Here is a 21,099-nt window from a genome sequence, read left to right as displayed (position 1 = left end):
AATTGTAGGGCAGAACAACACTGCAAAACAAAAAAAGGTTTATTTTTGTTCTAGGGGGATCTGGTCCATAATCATTCCAATGACTGTACTATTCCACATCTATTAACATCTCACTACATGGCATCTAGTTGTATTTGTCAAAGCTTTCTTTCCCTTTCCTTGGAACTGACCTAGTATTTTCTTCAGTCCTAGTACCCTTGTGTTATGTTATGTTATGTTATTTATTTATTTATTTATTTATTGCAAAAACCTAATCAGAATGTTAGAGCTCAAGATCACATACTTTGTGGAACAGTCAATTTGATGCTAGGCTAATTCAATGTCTTTTTAAAAGATTCTGTACACCATGATGAGGAAACTGAGGAAAGTAACTTTCCTAGTTACATGTGGAATCAGTGATTGAGGCTGGGAGGAAAAATGACCTAAGAAATTAAGATCTTTCTAATATTCCTTTCTCCACATTACATTGCCAGGCTCTAAGGCTGTTACTTACCTCTGAGTACACTTTAGACAACAGGGTGTTGAATTGGTGGTATCTGGTTATATACAGCCCTGTTGTCCAAGCTTTAGCCAGAATTGTGCATACCTTCAACTCCTTCCAGCGAGACCACACTCTCCTTAGTTAAAATTAGTTTGCAGCTGTCATAACAGGTGGTACATGGAAATAACCTGAGAGATCAACCCTGTTGAGAGAAGAAAGCAAAAAAACGCTAGTGTCTGGAAGAAATAGTAACTGAGACCAATGATGGAAGAAGTGGGTCATGGAGCTCTCACACAGGATATAAGGGGATAAATGGGTGAGTAGCAAAATGTATATTTGAGACAAGAATAAGGGATCTGATGAGAGGGATAAAGAAATAGCAGTTCTGATGAAGAATATGTGGGGAAAAATTAGGTAACAGAAATATGTGGGAATAGTGTAAATAATAGCTTGTGTCAATGATTCTCAGAAGGATCCTATTACCAAATAAAATTGTATGCTGATGCTTTCCAATAAATAATTCAAAGGGACAGTGATTAGATTATTAATCTAATCTTAAAATGTCAATTTTTAATTAATTCATATTACAAAGGTAGTAAAAATGATAACAAGTTAAAGTGCTCTTATACTCCAATGTGTTAATTTTGATATGTAACACCTATATTTGAGTTTTTAATCACTAAAATTCATGCATTTTAAAAACTGTATATAAAACATTTTCAAGCCATCTAAATTATTTTTATAAGAGAAAATAACCCACCAAGCATGCCTTTTGAAAAATATTTTTTAATGTTTATTTTATTTTTTTGGGGGGGGAGGGGCAGAGAGACAGGGAGACAGGGAATCCGAAGCAGACTCTAGGCTCTGAGCTGTCAGCACAGAGCCCGACCTGGGGCTGGAACCCATGAACTGTGAGATCATGACCTGAGCCGAAGCCAGACACTTAACCTACTGAGCCATCCAACCACCCCCACCACAAGTACCTTAAGCCATTCGCGTGACAAGTACCTTTCCCTAGTGTAATTTACCACTTTATAGACGAATCCAAAGGAAAGTCTTCAAGAATTGAGTGAATGTTTTTTCACTCAAAAATACATTTAATTCATTTATAGATTGAACAAGACTGTAATAAGTAACTTGAAAAGTCTAAGATGTATAGCTATTTTTAAAAAAATTACAGAGGTAATTTTGAATAATAGAGCTGATACATGCGTCATGAGTCACTTAATGCAAGAGTGAGCTTGGACCAAATTCAAGTGCCTCTTACTTGAAGAGGCAGCCAATATATATTTGCTGATGAATGAACGAAAAAAACCTTCATTATTTTCAATTATTTATTTATTTTTTATTATTTTTATTTTTTATATGAAATTTATTGTCAAATTGGTTTCCATACAACACACAGTGCTCATCCAAACAGGTGGTCTCCTCAATATTCATCACCGACTTTCTCTCCCTCACATCCCTCATTAACAGTTTATTCTCAGTTTTTAAGAGTCTCTTATGGTTGCCTTCCTCCCTCTGTAACTTTTTTTTCCTTCCTCTCACATAAGTGTGAAAACATATGGTATCTGTCTCTCTCTCTGTATGACTTATTTCACTTAGCATAACACTCTCTAGTACCATCCACATTGCTAAAAATGGTCACATTTCATTCTTTCTCATTACCAAGTAGTATTACATTGTGTATATAAACCACAATTTCTTTATCCATTCAACAGTTGATGGACATTTAGGCTCTTTCCATAATTTGGCTATTATTGAAGGTGCTGCTATACACATTGGGGTACAAGTGTCCCTATTCATCAACACTCCTTTATCCCTTTACTAAATTCCTACAAGTGCTATTGCTGGGTCATAGGGTAGATCTATTTTTAGTTTTTTGAGGAACCTCCATACTGTTTTCCAGAGTGGCTGCACCAGCTTATATTCCCTCCAGAAATTCAAAAGAGATCCTCTTTCTCCACATCCTCGCGAATATCTGTTGTTGCCTGAGTTGTTAATGTTAGCCATTCTGACAGGTCTGAGGTGGTATCTCAGTGTGGTTTTGATTTGTATTTTCCTGATGAGGAGTGACATTGAGCATCTTTTCATGTGCCTGTTGGCCATCTGGATGTCTTCTTTAGAGAAGTGTCTATTCACAACTTCTGCCCATTATTCACTGGATTATTTGTTTTTCGGGTATGGAGTTTGGTGAGTTTTTTTATAGAGTTTGGATACTAGCCCTTTGTCCGATATGTCATTTACAAATACCTTTTCCCATTCTGTTGGTTGCCTTTTACTTTTGTTGATTGTTTCCTCTGCAGTGCAGAAGCTCTTTATCTTCATGAGGTCCCAATACTTCATTTTTTCTTTTAATTCCCTTGCCTTTGGAGATGTGTCAAGTAAGAAATTGCTGTGGCTGAGGTAAGAGAGGATTTTTCCTGCTGTCTCTTCTAGGGTTTTGATGGTTTCCTAACTCACATTCAGGTCCTTTATCCATTTTGAGTTTATTTTTCTGAATGGTGTCAGAAAGTGGTCTAGATTCATTCTTCTGTCTGTTATTGTCCAGTTCTCCCAGCACCATTTGTTAAAAAGACTCTTTTTCCATTGGATATTCTTCCCTGCTTTGTCAAAGATTAGTTGGCCATACATATGTGGGTCCAATTCTGGAGTCTCTATTCTATTCCATTGGTCTATGTGTCTGTTTTTGTGCCAATACCATGCTGCCTTGATGATTACAGCTTTGTAGTAGAGGCTAAAGTCTGGGATTGTGATGCCTCCAGCTTTGGTCTTGTTCAATGTTACTTTGGCTATTTGGGGTATTTTTTGTTTCCATACAAATTTTAGGATTGCTTGTTCTAGCTTCAAAAAGAATTCTGGTGCAGTTTCGATTGGGATTGCACTGAATGTGTAGATTGCTTTGGGTAGTATTGACATCTTAACAATATTAATTCTTCCAATCCAAGAGCACAGAATGTTTTTCCATTTTTTGGTATCTTCTTCAATTTCCTTCATAAGCTTTCTGTTTTTTTAAGGTTCATTTATTTTTGAGACAGAGAGAGACAGAGCATGAACGGGGGAGGGTCAGAGAGAGGGAGACACAGAATCTGAAACAGGCTCCAGGCTCTGAGCTGTCAGCACAGAGCCCAACGTGGGGCTCGAACTCACGGACTGCGAGATCATGACCTGAGCTGAAGTCGGCTGCTTAACCGACTGAGCCAACCAGGTGCCCCTTAATTTCCTTCATAAGCTTTCTATAGTTTTCAGCGTATAGCTATTTTATGCTTCTTGGTGCAGTTGTGAATGGGATCAGTTTCTTTATTTGTCTTTCTTCACTTCATTGTTAGTGTATAAGATTGCAACTGATTTTTGTACATTGATTTTGTGTCCTGCGACTTTGCTGAATTCATGTATCAGTTCTAGCAGACTTTTGGTGGAGTCTATTGGATTTTCCATGTATAATATCATGTGATCTGCAAAAAGTAAAAGCTTGACTTCATCTCTGCCAATTTTGATGCCTTTGATTTCCTTTTGTTGTCTGATTGCTGATGCTAGAACTTCCAACACTATGTTAAACAACAGCGGTGAGAGTGGACATCCCTGTCGTGTTCCTGATCTCAGGGAGAAAGCTCTCAGTTTTTCCCCATTGAGGATGATATTAGCCTTGGGCTTTTCATAAATGGCTTTGATGATGTTTGAGTATGTTACTTCTATCCCAACTTTCACGAGAGTTTCTATTAAGAAAGGATGCTGAATTTTGTCAAATGCTTTTTCTGCATCGATTGACAGGACGATATGGTTCTTTACTTTTATTAATGTGATGTATGACATTGATTGATTTGCGAATGTTGAACCAGCCCTGCAGCCCAGGAATGAATCTTTTTTGATCATGGTGAATAATTCTTTTTATATGCCGTTGAATTCGTTTTGCTAGTATCTTATTGAGAATTTTTGCATCCGTATTCATCAGGGATATTGGCCTGTAGTTCTCTTTTTTTACTGGGTCTGTGTCTGGTTTGGGAATCAAAGTAATGCTGGCTTCATAGAATGAGTCTGGAAGTTTTCCTTCCCTTTCTATTTCGTGGAACAGTTTGAGGATAGGTATTATCTCTGCTTTAAATGTCTGGTGGAATTCCCCGGGGAAGCCATCTGGTCCTGGGCTCATTTGTTGGAAGATTTTTGATAACTGATTCAATTTCTTCGCTGGTTATGGGTCTGTTCAAGTTTTCTACTTCTTCCTGTTTGAGTTTTGGAAGTGGGTGGGTGCTTAGGAATTTGCCCATTTCTTCCAGGTTGTCCAATTTGTTGGCGTATAATTTTTCATAGTATTCCCTGATAATTGCTTGTATTTCTGATGGATTGGTTGTCATAATTCCATTGTCATTCATGACTTTTTTGATGTGCGTCCTCTCCCTTTTCTTTTTGAGAAGCCTGGTTAGAGGTTTATGAATTTAGTTTATTTTTTCAAAAAACCAACTCTTGGTTTCATTGATCTGCTCTACTTTTTTTTTAATTGTATATTGTTTATTTCTGCTCTAATCTTTATTATTTCACTTCTTTTCTGGGTTTGGGTTGTCTTTGCTGTTCTGCTTCTATTTCCTTTTGGTGTGCTGTTAGATTTTGAATTTGGGATTTTTCTTGTTTCTTGAGATAGGCCTGGATTGCAATGTATTTTCCTCTCAGGACTGCTTTCGCTGCATCCCAAAGCATTTGTATTGTTGTCTTTTCATTTTCATTTGTTTCCATATATTTTTTAAATTTCTTCTCTAATTGCCTGGTTTACCCATTCATTCTTTAGTAGGGTGTTCTTTAACCTCCATCATTTTGGAGGTCTTCCAGACTTTTTCTTATGATGGATTTCAAGCTTCATAGCATTGTGGTCTGCAAGTGTGCATGGTATGATCTCAATTATTTTATATTTATTGAGGGCTGTTTTGTGACCCAGTATGTGATCTATCTTGGAGAATGTCCCATGTGCACTCAAGAAGAAAGTATATTCTGTTGCTTTGGGATGCAGAGTTCTAAATATATCTGTCAAGACCATCTGATCCAATGTATCATTCAGGGTCCTTGTTTCCTTATTTATTCTGTGTCTAGAAGATCTATCCATTGATGTGAGTGGGCTATTAAAGTCCCCTGAAATTACCACATTCTTATCATAAGGTTGCTTGTGTTTGTGATTAATTGTTTTATATATTTGGGGACTCCTGTATTTGGCACATAGACATTTCTAATTGTTAGCTATTCCTGATGGATAGACCCTGTAATTATTAGATAATTCCCTTCTTCATCTCTTGTTACTGCCTTTAATTAAAGCCTAGATTGTCTGATATAAGTATGGCTACTCCAGCTTTCTTTTGAGTTCCAGTAGCATGATAGATAGTTCTCCATCCCCTCACTTTCAATCTGAAGGTGTCCTCAGGTCTAAAATGAGTCTCTTGTAGACAGCAAATAGATACGTCTTGTTTTTTTTTTGTTTGTTTTTTTTTTTATCCATTCTGATACCTTATGTATTTTGGTGGGAGTATTTACTCCATTTACATTCAGTGTTATTATTGAAAGATATGGGTTTAGAGTCATTGTGATGCCCGTAGGTTTCATGCTTGTAGTGATGTCTCTGGTATTTTGTCGTCCTTGCAACATTTCAGTCACAGAATCCCCCTAAGGATCTCTTGTAGTTCTGGTTTAGTGGTGATGGATTCCTTAAGTTTTTGATTGCGAAGACCTTTATCTCTCCTTCTATTCTGAATGACAGACTTGGTGGAGAAAGGATTCTCGGTTGCATTTTTTTTCTGTTCATCACATTGTAGATTTCCTGCCTTTCCTTTTTCGCCTGCCAAGTTTCAGTAGATAGGTCTGCTACTACCCTTATGTGTCTACCTTTGTAAGCTAGAGACTGTTTATATCTAGTTGCTTTCAGAATTTTTTCTTTATCCTTGTATTTTGCCAGTTTCGCTATGATATGTCTTGCAGAAAATCGATTCAAGTTGTGTCTGAAGGGATTTCTCTGTGTGTCTTGGATTTCAATGTCTGTTTCCTTCCCCAGATCAGGGAAGTTCTCAGCTATGATTTGTTCAAGTACACCTTCAGCCCCTTCTCTCTCTCTTCTTCTTCTTCTGGAATTCCTATGATACAGATATTGTTCCGTTTGATTGCATCACTTAGCTCTCTAATTCTCTCCTCCTACTCCTGGATTTTTTTATCTCTCCTTTTCTCTGCTTTCTCTTTTATCATAATTTTATCTTCTAATTCACCTATTCTCTCCTCTACCTCTTCAATCCATGCTATGGCTGCCTCCATTTTATTTTGCACCTCATTTATGACATTTTTAGCTCCTCATGACTCTTTCTTAGTCCCTTGATCTCTGTAGCAATAGATTCTCTGCTGTCCTCTATGATTTTTTCAAGCTCAGCGATTAATTTTGACTTTTATTTTAAATTCTTGTTCTGTTATATTGTTTAAATCATTTTTTGATCAATTTGTTAGCTGTTGCTACTTCCTGGAGTTTCTTTTGAGGAGAATTCTTCCGTTTCTTCATTTTGGCTAGTCCCAGCAGTAACTCCCAACTACAGGGCACTTCCCCTGTGCTGTCTGGAGTAACTTTTGTTGTTGGGCGGGGCCACAGTCAAATCCGATGTCTGCCCCCAGCCCTCCTCTGGGGCCACATTCAGAGTGGTGTGTACCTTATTTTCCCCTCTCCCAAGGCAAGACTCACTGTGGAGTGGTGTGGCCCCTGTCTGGGCTACTTGCCCGCTGCCAGGCTTGTGGTGCTGCTTCAATGGGATCTAGCCAAGGGCGTATTAGCTGGGGTGGATCTGCAAGATGCACATAGGTGGGAGGGGCAGGCTTAGCTAACTTTTTCTTTGGTGGTCCCCTGTGGGAGGGGCCCTGCAGCACAGAGAGGGAGGCAGACCTGTCAGACGGATGGATCCACAGAAGCCCAGTGGTGGGGGTTTGCGAGGTAGAAGCAAGTTCAGTGAGGGGAACTGGTTCCCTTTGGAATTTTGGTTGGGGGAGGGGAGAGAGAAATGGCACTTGCCAGTGCCTTTGCTCCCCTGCTGAGCTGAGCTCTGTCTTCCTGTGTTCAACAACCCTCCCTCCTGGCATCCTCTCACCCTCCCTGGTCTCTGAGACCCGAGCTGTTGACTTTTAATATTCCAGATGTTAAGTCCCACTGGCTGTCAGAACTCATGGAGTCCTGCCCCTCCGCTTTTGCAAACCAGACTTTGGGGACTTTGCCTTTCTGGACAGGCTGCCCCTCCACTGCCCTGACTTCCTCCCACCTGTCCGTGTAGCATGCACTGCCTCTCTGCCCTTCCTATCCTTTTCCCTGGGCCTCTTGTCTCTGCTTGGCTCTGGAGAGTCCATTCTACTAGTCTTCTGGTGGTTTTCTGGGTTATTTAGGCAGATATGGGTGGAATCTAAGCTACCAGTAGGAGGATGTGAGCCCGGCATCCTCCTAAGCCACCATCTTCCCCTCTGAGTTTTTGAGCTTTTTATTTTAGCCATTCTGACAGATGTTAGGTAATATCTCATTGTAGTTTTTATTTGTATTTCTCTAATGCATAATGTTGAGTATCTTTATATATTCTGTTGCCCATCTTAATGTCTTCTTTGGAGAAATATCTAATCATGCCTTCTGCCCATTTATTAATTGGATTATTCATTTTCTAGGTGTTGAGTTTTATGAGTTCTTTATATATTTTGGATATGAGCCCTTTATCAGATATGTCACTTGCAAATATCTTCTCCCGTTCCATAGGGTTGCCTTTTAGTTGGTTGATTACTTCCTTTGCAGTGCAGAAGCTTTTTATTTTGATGAAATCCCAATAGTTTATTTGTGCTTTTATTTTCATTTCCTCAGGAGACCCATCTGGAAAAAAAAAAAACTTCCTATGAAGTCTTTATGTCATCTTATTGCTTGACTATTATTATGAACTTTGTCAAAAAATAAGAACTTTGTATTATGTAAATAGTGTTTTAATCCTTTCAAAATCTCAGGTGTCTTGTTGATGAATATGAAATTTCATATCCTCACTAGAATTTTGATACAGTTTTTGCAAAGGGGGCCATTACTCTTTGCTTTAAGAATATGTCTTATCTTCTTTACATTCCCTAATAGTGAAGAAAATTTTCCAGGATTTAATTTTTTTTATATTACAAAGCAATCAGAACTTTTCATTTTTTATTTATAAAATAATAATATTTAATATTATTTTCTCCTTTTAATCATCTGTCACTTATACTATCCTCATACCTTTGACACTTTCTGGAAGTTTCTCCTATATAATTTTTTTTTAATTCAACATTTATCAATTCAAACAATCCAACAAGAAGATATAACAATTGTAAATATAAATGCACCAAACACTAGAGCAACATACATTTAAAAAATCTATTAACAGACATTAAGGGGTAAATTTACCATAATACAATAATAACTGGGGAATTTAACACCCCACTTACATCAAAGGGTAGATCATCCAAACAGAAAGTCAATAAGAAAACAATGCCTTAGAATGAAACATTCTAGACCAGATGGACCTAACAAATAATTCTATCCAAATACAGCACATTGAACATTCTTTTCACATTCACATGGAATATTCTCCAGAATGGATCACATGTTAGGCCAGAAAACAAACGTTAACACATTCAAAAAGATAAGAATTATATTATGCATCTTTCCAATCACAGCGGTATGAAACTAGAAATCAATCACAAGAAAAAATCTGGAAAGACCACAAATACATAGAGATTAAATAACATGCTACTAAAAACATGTATGAGCCAACAATGAAACCAAAGATATAATTTTAAAAAACACATAGAGACAAATGAAAATGTAAATACAATGGGGGCGCCTGGATGGATCAGTCGGTTGAGCATCCGACTTCACCTCAGGTCATGATCTTTCAGTCTGTGAGTTTGAGCCCTGCGTCAGGCTTTGTGCTGACAGCTTGGAGCCTGGAGCCTTTTTCAGATTCTGTGTTTCCATTCTCTGCCCCTTCCCCATCCATGCTCTCTCTCTGTCTCTCAAAAATGAATAAACGTTAAATTTTTTTTAAAAAACATAATGGTCCACAATATTTGGGATTGATCAAAAGACATTATTAGCAATATAGTCCTAAAACAAGAAGAAAGAAAAATCTGAAGTAAAGTATCTAATCTTTTACCTAAATAAGCTAGAAAAAAGAAAGGAACAAAGCCCAAGGCCAGTAGAAGACGTAAATAATATAGATGAGAGCAGAAGTAAAAAAAAAAAAATAGAGGATAAAAAAGCAATTGAACAGATTAATGAAACTAGGAGTTAGTCCTTTCAAAAGATTAACAAAATTGATACACCTTTAGCCAGAGTCACAAAGCAAAAACGAGAGATGACTCAATTGAATAAAATTAGAACTAAAGGAGAAGAAATCACACCAATACCAAAGAAATATTAGGATAAAAAGAGAATTTGAAAAATTATTATATGCTAACAAATTGAAAAATCTAAAAGAAATAAATTCCTAGAAACATGTAACCTTCCAAAACTGAAAGAAGAAGAAATATAAAATTTGAACAAAGCAATTACAAGCAATGAAACTGAATCATAAATCAAAAGCTCGCAGCTAAGAAAAGTCCAGGACACAATGGCTTTACAGGTGAATTTTACCAAATATTTAAAGAGTTAAAAACCTATTTTTCTCAAAGTATGCCAAAAAATGGAAGAAGAAAGAGAGTTTCCAAGTTCATTCTACAAAGCCACCATTATGGTGATTTCAAAATCAGATAAAGAGTACAAAAAATAAATTTACAGGCCAATATGTCTGAGAAATATAGATGTAAAATTCCTCAAAAAATACTTGCAAACTGAATCCAACAATGCATTAAAGAAATCACCATGACCAAATGGGATTTATTCCAATGATGTAAGGAATATTCATGTTCAGTATTCACAAATAAATCATTATCATGCATCACATTAAGAAAAGAAAGGATGAAAACCATATCGTCATTTCAATAGATGTAGAAAAAGCATTTGGCAAAGTACAACATCCATTCAAGATAGAAGACTCTCAACAAAGTAAATTTAGATGAAACGCACCTCAACATAATAAAGGCCATAACAAAAAACGCACAGCTAACATCCTCTGTAATGTGGAAAAACAGAGAACTTTTCCACTATGATTAGAAATAAGACAAATATGTCCACTTTCACTTTTATTCAACATTGTATTAGAAGTCTTGACCACAGCAGTCATACAAGAAAATAAATAAAAGGCATAAATTAGTAAGAAAGATATATAACTGTCAGTATTTGCAAATGACATGTATAGAAATTCCAAAGACTCCACCAAAAAACCACTAGGACTGATAAATAAATTCATTAAAGTCATAGAATGCATAATTAATATACAGAAATTGATTGCATTTCTATACATTAATGAAACAGAAGAAAGAAAATTAAGAAAGAAATCTCATTTACAATTGCACCAAAAAGAATAGCTGCCAAGGAATAAGCTTAACCAAGGAGGTTAAAGACCTCAATTCTGAAAATTATGTAACATTGATGAAAGAAAATGAACATAAGGCAAACAAATGGAAATGTATTCTGTGTTCATGGATTGGGAGAACAAATATTATTAAAATGTATTTACTACACGAAACAATCTATATATTTAATGCATTCCATAAAAAAATTTTTTAAAAATAATAAAAAAACAAAATTTTGAAAATAAAGGTATGGATTGTGTTTTTGAGGGAAGTAAACACCACACCAGACTTGGAGAAAAATCAAGAACAATGATCTAGGGCAAGGAGAACCACAGATAAAAAGAGAACCAAACATAAGTTCTGACCTGTAGCCTAAAGCCCAATTACATTACTTATTATGCTCTAACCAGATTGTACTGTTTTTTGAAGGATATCAAAATTTGCTAATATTGTTTCTAGTTTCCTTTTGAGTTTGAACATAATGTAGTCTAGGTCAGACTGAAGGTGAATGAACCCCTCCAATATCTCTGTAAACAACCACTCTTTGACATGCTAATGAGGTAAATGTAAGTGAAAACACCAGATTGTCATTACAGCATTTTTGAAAATTATTTCTTAAATTTTCTCAAATTTTTAAAAGTTTTTATTTTAATTTCAGTAGAGGTAATATATAGTTTTATATTAGTTTCATATGTACAATATAATGATTCAACAATTCTATGCATTAATCACTGCTCAAGTTAAATATACTCTTTAAACACCATCACCTATTTCAACCATTCCCTCCAAATGAGTCTCCTCTGCCAATCAGTTTTTTCTCTATGCTTAAGAGTATGTTCCTTGGTTTGTCTTTCTCTTTTTTCTTTTTCATTTGTGTTGTTTCCTTAATTGCACATATGAGTGAAATTATATGGTATTTATTATTTTCTGTGACTGACTTATTGCACTTAGCATTATACTCTCTAGCTCTATCCATATCATTGAACAAGATTTTGTTGTTTTTTTTTGGCTGAATATTATTCTATTGTACATATTCCACCTCTTCTTTACCCATTCATCTATTGATAGACACTTGGACTGCTAACATAATTTGGCTATTGTAGATACGACTGAAACAAAATAAGGGTGCATATATCCTTTCAAATTCATGGTTTTGTATTCGTTTTTTTTTTTTTATTTTGAGAGGGGGAAGTGGTGAGGGACAGAGAGATGGAGAGAGAATCCCAAGCAGGCTCTGAGCTGTCAACACAGCCTGATGCAAGGCTTGAACTCATGAACTGTGAGATCATGACCTGAGCTGAAATCAAGAGTCAATTTTTCCCATTGAGGATGATATTAGCTGTGGGCTTTTCATAAATGGCTTTTATGAGGTTTAAGTATGTTCCCTCTACCCCAACTTTCTTGAGTGTTTTCATCAAGAAAGGAAGCTGTATTTTGTCAAATGCTTTTTCTGCATCTATTGACAGGATCATATGGTTCTTACCTTTTCTTTTATTAATGTGATGTATCACATTGATTGATTTGCAAATATTCAACCAGCCCTGCAGCCCAGGAATGAATCCCACTTGATCATGGTGAATAATGCTTTTGATATGCTGTTGAATTCGATTTTCTAGTATCTTGTTGAGAATGCTTGCATCCATATTCATCAGGGATATTGGCTTGTAGTTCTCTTTTTTTGCTGGGTCTGTGTCTGGTTTGGGAATCAGAGTAAATGCTGGATTCATAGAATGAGTCTGGAAGTTTTCCTTCCATTTGTATTTTTTAGAACAGCTTGAGAAGGATAGGTATTATCTCTGTTTTAAATGTCTGGTAGAATTCTCCAGGAAGCTATCTGGTCCAGGACTCTTGTTTGTTGGGAGATTTTTGATAACTGATTCAATTTCATCTCTGGTCATGGGTCTGTTCAAATTTTCTATTTCTTCCCATTTGAGTTTTGGTAGTGTGTGGGTGTTTAGGAATTTTTCCTTTCTTCCAGGGTGTCCAGTTGGTTGGCATATACTTCTGCACAGGATTCCCTGATAATGGCTTCTATTTCTGAGGGATTGTTTGTAACAATTCCATTTTCATTCGTGATTTTATCTATTTGGGTCCTCTCTCTTTTCTTTTTGAGAAGCCTGGCTATAGGTTTATCAATTTTGTTTATTGTTTTTTTTCAAAATCCAACTCTTGTTTCCAGTGGTCTGTTCTACTGTTTTTTGGATTCTATATTGTTTATTTCTGCTCTGATTTTTATTATTTATCATCTTCTGCTGGGTTTGGGGTGTCTTTGCTGTTCTTCTTATATTTCCTTTAGGTGTGCTATTAGATTTTGTATTTGGGATTTTTCTTGTCTCTCGAGATAGGCCTGGATTGTGATGCATTTTACTCTTAGAACTGCCTTTGATGCAATCCAAAGGGTTTGGATTGTTGCTTTTTCATTTTTATTCGCTTCCATATATCTTTTAAATTCTTTTCTAATTGCCTGGTTGACCCATTCCTTCTTTAGTAGGATGTTCTTTAACCTCCATGCTTTTGGAGGTTTTCCAGACATTTTCCTGTGGTTGATTTCAAGTTTCATTGCATTGTGATCTGAAAGTGTCTATGGTACTATTTCAATTATTTTACATTTATTGAGGGCTGTTTTGTGACCCAGTATGTGATCTATCTTGGAGAATGTCCCATGTGCACTCGAGAAGAAAGTATATTCTGTTGCTTTGAGATGCAGAGTTCTAAATATATCTGTCAAGTCCATCTGATCCAATGTATCATTCAGGGCCATTGTTCTCTTACTGATTCTGTGTATAGATTATCTGTCCATTTTTGTAAGGGGGTATTAAAGTCCCCTGCAATTACCACATTCTATCAATAAAGTTGCTTATGTTTATGAGTAATTGTTTTATATATTTGGGGGCTCCTGTATTTGGCACATAGACATTTACAATTGTTAGTTCTTCCTGATGGATAAACCCTGTAATTATTATACAATGCCCTTCTTCATCTCTTGTTACAGCCTTTAATTTAAAGTCTAGTTTGTCTGACATAAGTATGGCTACTCCATCTTTCTTTTGACTTCCAGTAGCATGATGGGTAGTTCCCCATCCCCTCACTTTCAAGGTGAAGGTGTCCTATGGTCTAAAACAAGTCTCGTGTAGACAGCAAATAGATGGGTCTTGTTTGTTTTATCCATTTCGATACCCTATGTCTTTTGATTGGAGCATTTAGTCCATTTACATTCAGTGTTATTATTGAAAGATATGGGTTTATAGTCATTTTGATGCCCATAGGTTTCATGCTCGTAGTTATGTCTCTGGTACTTTGTGGTCCTTGCAGTATTTCACTCACAGAGTCCCCCTTACGGTCTCTTGTAGGGCTGGTTCAGTGCTGAAGAATTCCTTCAGTTTTTGTTTGGGAAACCTTTATCTCTCCTTCCATTCTGAATGACAGTCTTGCTGGATAAAGGATTCTTGGCTGCATATTTTTCCTGTTCATCACATTGAAGATTTCCTGCCATTCCTTTCTGGCCTGCCAAGTTTCAGTAGTCAGGTCTGCTACTATCCTTATGTGTCTACCTTTGTATGTTAAGGCCCGTTTCTCTCTACCTGCTTTCAGAATTCTCTCTTTCTCTTTGTATTTTGCCAGTTTCACTATGGTATGTCATGGAGAAGATCAATTCAAGTTATGTCTGAAGGGAGTTCTCTGTGTTTCTTGGATTTCAATGCCTGTTTCCTTTCCAGATCAGGGAAGTTCTCAGCTGTGATTTGTTCAAGTACACCTTCAGCCCCTTTCTCTTCTTCTTCTTCTGGAATTCCTATGATACGGATATTGTTCCCTTTGACTGCATCACTTAATTCTCTAATTCTCCCCACTTTATCCTGGATTTCTTATCTCTCTTTCTCTCAGCTTCCTCTTTTTCCATAATTTTATCTTTAATTCACCTATTCTCCTCTCTGTCTCTTCAATCCGTGCTGTGGCCACCTCCATTTAATTTTGCACCTCATTTATAGCATTTTTTAATTCATCATGACTATTTTTAGTCCCTTTATCTCTGTAACAATAGATTCTCTGCTCTCTTCTATGTTTTTTTCAAGCCCAGAAATTAATTTTACAACTATTATTCTAAATTATTATTCAGTTATATTGCTTAAATCTGTTTTGTTCATTTCTTTAGCTGTCTCCACTTCCTGGAATTTCTTTTGAGGAGAATTCTTCCTTTTAATCATTTTGGCTAGTTTTCTGTCCCTTATGAGTTTAAAAAGCTTGTTATGTACTCTGTACCAGTGAGCACTGCTATATTAAAGGCGGGGGGGTCATACACTGTCCAGGGCCTAGCCCTTCAGGAGATATTTTTGGGGGAGTGTTACTTGCTCTCTGTTGTTGTGACTCTGGTTGCTTTATCTCCCTACTCATAGTGATTGTTTGGACCCTCCATGAGGTGTGCTTTGATTTGTTCCTTGAAGTAGCCCTGTAAAAGAAAACAAACCGACAGACAAACTGGAGAGAAAAACATGGAAACACACAGACAAATAAAATAAACAAACATCAACTAAAAACTAAAAACTAAAAACGATCCAAAATAAAAAAACAGAAACACCAGCTACAAGTAAAAAACAGGGTGGAGGCAGTGCTGATAGAAGAGCACATACAAAGAGAGAAATGAAAGGAGCGGGGGAAAGAAAAAATAAACATTTACCAGGCAGAGTGACTCAAAAGCTTAATCTAGAGAGAGAAAAGAAATTAAGGAAAGAGCATGGGGAAAAGAAACGAAGATAAAGTTACCAAGACAGAGAAACTATACGGCTTGAATATTCCTGAGAGAGAGAAAGGAATGTAAAGAAAGAGGTGTAGAACATGTATGAAAAGAATAGATAAATATGTCTGTTTAAACAAACCAATAACCAGTGTAACCAGCCTAGAGAAGGGAAAAGATAAGACAGTGAAATGCGGGGGGAGAATATATCTATATATCAAGAATTGTCCTAGAATTAATCCCAGGCAATGCTGCAGCATTGGTCAAGAGGAGCTATCTAGTTCCACAGCATCTATCCTGCTCCATTAGATACCCAGCTACCCGGAGTGGAGGGGCATGGTTTGGCATAGGTTGGCCCCATCTGTACTGTGGGCCCTGTGGACCAATCCCTGAGGCTCTACCTTGGTGGTGCTGGGGAGAAACATAGCGAACCCCCAGTCACTTCTCCACGACCCTGTGTCCCAAATCACTCCTTTGGAGTCATCTTCACTGTGCCGCAGGTGCAGATGAGGCTGTCTGTCTCACTCAGCCATCTTCTATGCACCAGGGGCTTGGCTGGGAATTAAACTCCTGTTCCATCCACCGTGGTACTGGGATACTGGGGAAGAGTCTCCCAATATGAGGTCCTGGCTGGTTTTGTTCTGTGCTGCAGCCCTTCAGGGGAGGGACCAGTTTCTCCTGCTGCAGACTGCACTCCTGATCTACCACTGAACCCTAAGGTGGCTCCCCTCCTCCCCAGGTGTGTGAACAGGGCAGTGGGCCCCAGTCTGAAGATGGCATCTGCAGTTAGAGATCTCTAACCTGCAGTTAGAGATGGGATCCCTTTCTGTGAGCCCTATGTTTTTTCTCTTGTCCAGATACAGTCCTACACTTCCCAGGGTGTTCTTTCTCTTCCCTTTGTCTCTCGGCAGAAGGGGATCCTTCCCCTCCATGCCTATGCAGCCCGTTTTATCTCCCCCAGTTTGCACTCACCCACTTATGGTCTCTCAAGTTGTCCCGTTTTCTTCCTGGTAGATTCAGTCTCTTTTCCTCCCAGACTCATGGAGTTCAAAGTCCTTTGGCTTCAGCCCTACTTTGTTTGGGAGACGTGGGAAGCATGGATCCTCCTACTTCTCCATCATGTTGTCCCATTCCTATTTTAGTCAATTCTTGATTGTTTTATCATTGTTTCATGGGAGACCAAGGCATGGAGCTTCCCAGTGTGCCAGTTAGCTCATATCACCATCATCTATTTCCCTCCCCCTTAAGGTTTATTTTGATTTAATTGACATATAATATTGTGTAAATTTAATATGAAATGTGGTGATTTGATACATGTATATATTTTGAAATGTTTACTGCAGTTAATGGACATATCCATCACCTCATATAATTACCATCATTTGTTACTATGCTGAATATGTTTAAGACTTACTCTCAAAGCAAATTACAAGTTCACAATTCAGTATTCTTAACTATAATCAATATGCTATACATTAGTACCTTGGTATTTATTCATTTTATCATTGAAAGCTTGTACCCTTTGAACAACATCTCACCATTCCCACTTCCCATCTCCTTGTACCCATCAGGAAGAGTTCAGTGATTTTAGATTCCACATGTAAGTGAAAACATAAAGTATTTGTGTTTTTCTTTGATTTATTTCACTTAGCATAATGCCCTCAAGGCCAATCTATGTAGTCACACATGACAAGATATATTTATTTTTTTTTTAAGTTGAAAAAGATTCTTATGTATATGTACATATGTGCACACACACACACAAAATGTTTTCTTTATCTATTCATCCATTGGTGGATACAGGTTGTCTCCATATCTTGGCTATTGTGAATAACACTGCAATGAACACGGGAGTGCAAATATCTCTTAGAAACAGTGATTCCATTTCCTTTGTATATACACCCAGAAGTGACATTGCTGAAACATATTGTAGTTCTATTTTAAGATTTTGAGGGAAACTTTATACTGTGTTTTAAAGTGGCTGTACCCATTTACATACCCAAGAAAAGTCCACAAGTGTTCCCTTTTCTCCACATCCTTTTCATAATCTGTTTATTTCTTTCTTTTTTATGATAATAGCCATTCCAAAAAGTGTCAGATGATATCTCAGTATAGTTTTTTTAACATTTATTTATTTTTAATAGACTGAGACAGAGCATGAGCAGGGGAGGGGCAGAGACAGAGGGAGACACAGAATCTGAAGCAAGCTCCAGGTTCTGAACTGTTGGCACAGAGCCTGACGTGGGGCTTGAACCCATGAACTACGAGATCAAGACCTGACCCAAAGTCAGATGCTTAACTGACTCAGCCATCCAGGTGCCCCCATTTGTATACCTTCTGAAGAAAAATGTTTTATCAAGTCCTCTTCCCATTTTTAAATTATTATTCGTTTTTTGATATTGAGCTGTATGAGCTCCATATATACTTTGGATATTAACCTCTTATCAAATAAGAAGTTTATAAGCATTTCTCTTATTCTGTAAGTTGGCTATTCATTTTATTTTTTTTTCTTTTGCTGTGCGGAAACATCTTAATTTGATGTGCTTACTCGTTGATTTTTGCTTTGGTTGCTTGTGCACTTGATGTGTCAGGGGACTTGTAGTTTATGTATTAATTTAATAATGTGCAAACTATGGCCTGCTGAATGAGTAAAACACTGGAGTCATTTTGACTGAAAACACTGTTTACACTCACACAAAGGAAGTAAATTTATATGATTTATTACTGACAAATCCCAGAAACAAGGAGTGAAATGATCTGGGGGAAGGACAGTTTTCCATCTTAGGTCACAAATTAGCAGGAGATAGCAGGACATCAATACAGTATTACTTATAACATGGTGGGGGGAGTGGTCACTATCCATAGACACAGCTCCAAGTGGTTATTCTAAAATGCAACACAGCAAAAGCAAAGTGGGAACTTGTGGCAGGAATCTTGAGATCAGCTCCTTATCTTAGTGTCTAGATTCAGGGTCAACAGTGTTGCTATACAATAAAATGCTTTGGCTGGAAATCAAAATGGCTTTGTCTCTTCACACATATTTTAAAAAATCTTGCAAAAATCACGGAGACTTTCCTGATTTTTTATTCTAGGTGTTTTACAGTTTTTTTGCCTTAGTTCTAAGCCATTAATCAATTCCTAGTTAATATTTCTGAATTTTACATAAGGGTTCAACAAACACTGCCTGCAGCAAGCAAAGAGAGCTTCTACAGGTGACTGACCTGAAGGATAGAGCAGCTAAAACATAACAGAAGAACTCACAAAATGCAAACCAGAGACACTCCCTAAAGTGCCACACCCTGGGTACTACATGACCTTTTCTTCATAAAGACATTATTTTCAAGAGCAGGACACATAACTGGCTTTTCTAACACACAAAAGAAGGCGAAACTTAGACCAGGCCAAGAGAGAGGAATTTATCCCAAATGACAGAACAAGATAAGGCTACAGAGATCTACATGAAATAGGTATAAGTAACATGCCTGAAGGAGAATTTAAAGCAACAATTATAAGGATACTCACTGGGCTTGAGAAAAGAATAGAAAACATCAGGGGGACCCTTACCACAGAGATAAAAATGTTAAGAATTAATCAGAAATAAAGAAAGTAATAAATGAGATTGGAATAAAGCTTGATGCAATGAACAGCAGGATGGAAGAAGAGAAATGGATTAGTGATATAGAAGAAAAAATAATGGAAAACAATGAAGCTGAACAAAAGACAGAAAAAAGAATTATGGAACATGAGAATAGAATTAAGGAACTCAGTGACTTCACCAGAAGTAATAACATTCTTTTTATATGGGTCCCAGAAGAAGAAGAAGAGAGAAAATGGGGCAGAAAATTTATTTCAGAAAATAATAGCTGAAAATTTCCTTAATCTGGGGAGGGAAACAAGCATCCAAATCCAGAAAGCACAGAGAACTCCCATCACAATCAACAAAAGAAAGCCAACACCAAGTCATGCTGTCATTAAAATTTCAAAATATAGTGATAAAGATAAAATCTTAAAGAAGCAAGGCAAAAGAAGTCCTTAATTTACAAGAGAAGACTTGTAAGACTAGCTGGAGACTTCTCAAGAAACACGTGGCAAGCCAGAAGGGAGTGGCATGATATATTCAAAGAACTGAATGGGAAAAATTTGCAGCCAAGAATATTCAGCAGTGCTATCATTCAGAGTAGAAGGAGAGATAAAAAATTTCCCAGACAACCAAAAATCAAAGGAGTTCGTGACAACTAAACCTGTGAGAAATATTAAAAGGGACTCTTTGGGTGCAAAGGAGAGACCAAAAGTTACAAAAACAAGAAAGAATGAGAGAAATATCCAGAAACAATAACAAAGCATGTAACAAAATGGCAATAAATACATATCTATCAGTAATTAATTTTAATTTAAAAGGCTTAAATGCTCCAGTCAAAAGGTAGGGTGTCAGAATGGATTAAAAAAAAAATCAAGGGCCATCTATATGCTACCTACAAAAGACTCATTTTAGACCTAAAGACACCTGCAGATTGAAAGTGGGGGGATGGGGAAATATTTATCATGCAAATGGATGTCATATTAAAGCTGGAGTAGCAACACATATATATGACAAAATAGACTTTAAAACAAAAATTTAAACAAAAGAGAAAGTAGGGCACTGTATCATAATAAAGGGCAAAAATCCAACAAGAAGATCTAACAATTGTAAATATTTAGGCGCACAAGATGGAAGCAACCAAATATATAAAACAACAACAAACATCAAGGAACTAATTGATAATAATAAAGTAAAAGTAGGGGATTTTAAAACCCCATTTATATCGGGGCACCTGTGTGGCTCAGTCGGCTAAGCGTCCAAATTGGGCTCAGGTCATGATCTCACAGTCTGTGAGTTCAAACCCCAAATCAGGCTCTGTGCTGACAGCTCAGAGCCTGGAGCCTGCTTCATATTCTGTGTTTCCCTCTCTCTCTCTCTCTGCCACTCCCCCACTCGTGCTCTCTCTCTCTCTCTCTCTCTCTCTCTCTGAAAAATAAATAGACATTAAAAAAATTTTTAAGTAAAAAAAAAAAATTTACATCAAGGACAGATCACCTAAACAGAAAATAAACAAGGAAAACATGACTTTGAATGACACATTGGAACAACTGGACTTACATATATTTAGAACATTCCATCATAAACCAACAGAGTACACATTCTTTTCTTTTCAAGTGCACGTGGGATATCATCCAGAGTAGATCACATATTAGGTCACATCAGGCCTCAACAAACACAAAAAGATTGAAATCATACCATGTATGTTTTCTGACCACAACAACATGAAACTAGAAGTCAACCACAAGAAAAAATTTGGAAAGACCACAAATACATGGAGGCTAAACTAAAAAGTGATGAATGTGAAACATGAAATCAAAGAAGAAATTTGAAAAATACATAGAAACAAATAGA

The sequence above is a fragment of the Lynx canadensis genome, chromosome X (assembly GCF_007474595.2).
Source record: "Lynx canadensis isolate LIC74 chromosome X, mLynCan4.pri.v2, whole genome shotgun sequence".
Taxonomy (NCBI): domain Eukaryota; kingdom Metazoa; phylum Chordata; class Mammalia; order Carnivora; family Felidae; genus Lynx; species Lynx canadensis.
This window is presented reverse-complemented; position numbering follows the sequence as displayed.